This window comes from Alligator mississippiensis, chromosome 7 (genome assembly GCF_030867095.1).
Source record: "Alligator mississippiensis isolate rAllMis1 chromosome 7, rAllMis1, whole genome shotgun sequence".
NCBI classification, from domain to species: domain Eukaryota; kingdom Metazoa; phylum Chordata; order Crocodylia; family Alligatoridae; genus Alligator; species Alligator mississippiensis.
The window spans coordinates 80,213,485-80,218,704 of record NC_081830.1 but is presented as its reverse complement, the minus strand read 5'-3'; positions in this window follow the sequence as shown (position 1 = coordinate 80,218,704).

The following is a 5,220-nucleotide window of genomic DNA, read 5'->3' as shown; positions in this document are numbered from 1 at the left end:
AGAAGCATAATGCAAGTTGACAGATCAAATGTGGAAAAGATATCAGCCAGAGTAGAAACTAATTAAAGCAACAAAATATGGGCATTTTTGAGAATAATCTTCAAGAAGATTTACTTTTATTGAATTAATAACTTGTTAGTAACATATCTTTAACAAGTAGTAACAAGTTGAACCCCCAATCCCGCACAAAGAGAAACAGAAGCAAACACAATCCAAACACTGGACAGTATTTTTACAGACCAGGTGCCCAGCCGGCCTGGTGCCATGCCTGGGTTGACATGGTGCTGCAGGAGCCGCTTGGCTACAACCAGGTTGACCTGGTGCTGGAGAAGCCACGGGGCCAGGTTGGGGTTGACCTGGGGCCCGCCCGGCCTGCCAGTGCCATGCCTGGGTTGACATGGTGCTGCAGGACCCGCCTGGGCAGAACCGGGTCGGCACTGGCCGGGAAAAGCAGCATGCGGCTGAAGCCGGCTTCCCATGTGCTGTTGGGGATGGGAGGAGCCCGGACAGGTGTGCACCGGCCAGCAGAAGCGGCGGCAGAGCCGTGTGCCGCTCGGGACTGATGGGTGCAGGCTCGTCCCGTCCCGAGCGGTACACGGCTCCATCACCGCTTCTGCTGGCTGGTGCAGACCTGGCCGGGCTCCTCCCGTCCCCAGCAGCACATGGGAAGCGGCCCCCTCAGGGCCTCGCGCACGGGCGGCCGGGCCCAGAGAGCCGCACCACCCGGGGGGAGACTGGCTGGGGAAGCAGGCACCACCTTGCTGTGGGACAGAGCAGGGCAGAGCAGCGGGGCTGGCTTGAAGTGGGCGGGTGAGGAGGCAGGCGCGGGCCGGCAGTGCCAGCGGCCACTGCTTGGCAGCGTGTCCCGGGCCCGCAAGTGGAGCCACTCCTCCGCCACCCGGCAGTAAAGTTCTCCCATGAAGGCTCCATTCTGGGCCTGCCCCGAGCCCATAGCACCAGCTGTGGCCGCCCGGGGGGGCACCAGCTCCTCGGGGCAGGCGGGTGGGGCCACCCAGCAGCTGCAGCCAGCGCCGCCCCCGGCCGGGGAGGGGTTCAGCCCTGTGAGGGACCTGGCTGGGCCGCGCCGACGCGGTGCGTGTGGGAACCTTGTCCCTTCCCCAGCCCTTCAGCAGCCATTAGGAAGCTACTGAGGGGCTGAAGGAGCGACAAAGGGTGGGAATGAACGTAAACCGTGTTTACTTTTGTTTCCCGTCGCAGCACCGTGAGCCACAGAAACTGCCTTGGCGGGCCACACGGAGGCCTGCGGGCTGTATGTTGGACAAGCCTGATTTACACAAATTAAACAAAAGAAAAATTAAAGAAAACTAGCATAACATTACCCACATATGCAAAAAATGACAGAGGTGACCTGAAAATTAATTGCCGGTCACTATTTTGCTTGCAGTCTACACACCTTTCACTTATTGAACAATTATCTTCTTGCCCACAGCGAATCTCCCCTGCAAAATCTCTTGGGCAGATTTTTTAAATCATGCAAGAGCTTCAGGATGTCAATTAATCTCAAGAAGGTTGTGATCATGTACCATGGAGTGAAAGAACCAATACCTGACATGACACTGGAGTGCCTCTGACAGTTTTTGCTACTTGGGTTCTATGATCAGCAGGAATCTTGACCTTCAGACTGAACTGTCAGAGCTGATATGGATCAGTGCCTCGACACAGTGGAACTTTCTAGCGCAAGGCACGGTAAGGCAGGGGAAGTCTCGGCATGGTGAAGAGTTCTGGCGTGGATAGAGTTTCCGCCGAGGAAATGCAGATTTGCATAACACAATTGGCCGATGTTAAATTATTCCCATGTGGCGGCTGGCAATCGGCTCGCTAGCCATATAAAAGGTTAGGGGCGTTTCCGCCCTAGTTGGAGAACTCTGCGATTCCCCCTGGACTGGAACTCCGGCAGCTTGATCACCTGCCAATGACTCCCCGTCGGCGAAGCCTTGTGACGTATCCTCCGTGTTGCATGCCCGAGTTAGACCCGAGCTACCCGGTCTACAAGAGCTCCCCGATTAACGATTAGAGAGTAGAATTGTTGCAACTACGATTGCCTGCGCTGTATATGACTCTACAGTGTAAGTAAAGCTACCTCTGTTTTTCCAATTGATATGTGTCTCGTCTGTGCCTAATTCCGCTCCGGTGATAGAGAGTACCCATCTGCCCGTCACGGGATCGCAGCCGCAACCCCAGCTAGCGTTCCCGAGGACTCCTGATCCTCGATCCCCCCTCGGCCCCCACATGAATGAACTATTGGAATCAGAAGAGCAGCTAACAATTTCATGGTACAGTAAAAGTTCTCTTATCTGGCATCTTACAAGCCTGCATACTCCACTAACCGGCATGCTGGCTTGTAAGATAAAGTGAAACCAGAAGTGCCCACCATGAGTGGAGGGACGCCCCAGACGCAGCAGGAGAAGCAATGGCTGGGATGCTGCTCAATTAACTGGCATATTTTGTTATCCGGCATCCCCCATTCCCGGGGGATGCCAGATAACAGAGTTTTTACTGTGTTACGGAAACGTGCATGGAATAACAGCAAACTACCAGCTAAGGTGATATGAGACTTGCGTGCTCTCATCCCTGCTTTATGATCAGAACATGGACAACGTATGTTAGGCATATCAAGAGAACGAAGAGTTTCTCCATATGATCTCTGTATAAGATCTTGAAAATAAAGTGGGAAGAGAGAATACCAAACAGAGATGGTGCCTATACATGTGCTCTGATATGTTCTGATTAGAGATGACTCAGTTAATCAAGTCTGCTGAAGTGTCTCGTGTATTCAGCACCCTGCGTTTAGATAAAGCACCCCCGCTTCTATTTTGAAAGTTCATTGAACGAGTTTTAGTCAAAGAGCCCCCGTTGTCATTTTGAAATGCGGGACACTGAATACATGAGATGCTGCAGGTGTTTTAATTACAGTGGCTCCTGGGAGATTCTCTAATTAAAACACTCCCCCCCCCGGAGCACATGTACAGGCACCCAGAGGTACCAGAGCAGCGGTTCTCAACCACAGGTCTGTGGCCCCCTGGGGGGCTGCGAGCAGGGTTCAGGGGGTCTTCCTGGCCTGGCCCAACCCAGGGAGAAGCCTCCATGGCCCCCCCCCAGGGCCAAGGTGAGTTCCAAGGAAGGGGCTGGGATGGGCCTGCCCATCCCCACAGCCTCCATCTTGCAGGCAGCGCTGCAGGTAAGTGGGCAAAGCTCCACACTGCTGCTACTCAGGTGGCTGGGGCTCCAGGGCCACTGCACCCAGGGCCGAGTGGAGCCAGGCAGAAGAAGGTTGAGAATCCCTGTACTAGACGATGCAGGACTGATACACTTAGAAACCACTATCAAGAAGAGGTTGCAATGTATTGGCCATATCAGGAGAATAGGTCATGTCAGGAGAAGACCATATCCCCAAGAATATTTTGTATAAGATTCAAAATGGCTCTAGAAACCAGGTTGCCCTTTATGGTGGTACCATGATGTGTGCAAAAATGATATGAAGTTGTTCATCATCAACATAGAAAGCTGGACGGTGCATGCAGAATCCTGTCTGATTTGAAGGGAACATCTGACGCTAGGTGCAGCTCAACATGAAGCAGCTTTGATCAAGAAGAGGATGGAAGCAAAGTGAGATAGAAGAAAGCAGCATGCTGTAAATTTGGATTCCCACTTAGACAATATATGGATCTGTGAAACATGTAACAAGCTCTGTTGCTCTTGATTTGGGCTTGTCAGCCGCCAACTGATTCATCAGGCATCTGACTAGACCTCTTGCGTGTATACCATTATCTAGAGGATTGACAGTTGCCTACTATCTTCTTGTAAACCCTAGATTTGATCTCCTCCTGACTGGCTACGAATTGCATGTGTCCTGCAACTGTTGTTATCCTGTCTAGCCCACATTCTGCCCAACTTGTTTATCTCATCCACGTTACCTCTTGTATGTAGTTTGTAAGCTCTTTGGAGCATGGGCTGGCATTCACTCTGTACAGCACCTTGCATCCTGGAGGCTTGACCTTGTCAGACTTTCAGCATGACTGTAATGTAAATATTAAAAGTTACTGAAGCCTTGAAGACAATGATGATGCTTCAGTGCAGTAGAAAAATTCTCCATCTGCAAAGGAAAAATCAAGTATCACTTGGAACGTTCTTCTCCCAGATTTAAGAAATGGAGTTTATTGGTGGTGGGGTGGGGAAGAGGAGTACACAACCTAGGGAATTCGATAAAATGCTGAACGGTACGCAGGCGTTGGGGTACAAGGCAGTCCCCGCGTAGGATGGGAAATCCTTATTGTTTTCCCTGATTGTGACTGCAGAAAAAAACAGAGTAAAAACTTGTCTCATGTTTCCCTTCTGCAATAAAGCCAAGGAGTGAACTGCCCCATTTCACACAGGGGCTTGCGTGGGTGACCGGTGCCTCCTGAGTTTGGTGGAGGGGGGACACCAGTGGGGTATGACCAGGGTGGCGGTGGTCCCCTAGCGGCATGCAGGCGGCACAGCGGTGGCAGAAGTGCTGGCACAATTTTGGGGGAGCACTAGCGCTCTCCATCCCCCCGTACCAGCCAGAGCGCTCGCTGTCAGGGGCACCAGCACTCTCGGCGGGGGAGGGCTTGTGAACTCTGCAACCTAAAAGCAGCAACTTTGAGGGCAACATTGCTTTGCTCTCTCCCCACTGGCCACTTGAACAGCAACTTCCAGCTCCCAAAGTACATCCCACCTCTCCATCTGCTCCCCTCGTCCTTTCCACCCCTTCCTGCGCTCAACCTTTTTGGGGGCTCCGGGCACCCCCCGGCGCCGCTTGGAAAAGTCACTCTTTATTTCTGCCGGCAAAGAGGATCACGACTCGAATTGCCGGCCAAGATGAATTTGCCCCCGGCTAGTTGAGTTCATGGACATTGGGGCTGGAAGGGACTTCGGAGTCCACCCCCTTGCCCCAGGGGTTGGTCCAGAGGGAGGTATCGGATTGTCTGCCTTAGACACCTGCACCCCAGGTCACAGCTATGGCTTTGGTTTGACACCTGGGTTTCTGGGGTGGCACCCTGGAAAGGGCCTCCAGGCTGCCCCACTCGCGGCTTCCCGCACGCCTCCGCCCTGCCCTGCCCTGCCCTGCCCGGGGCGGCGCGGGGGCAGCTCCCGGCTGCGGGCGCTGGGGCTCATGCGCCTCGGCCGAGATGCTACAGGCAGCTTCCCCGAGTCTCCTCCCCCCGCTCCCGCAGTCAC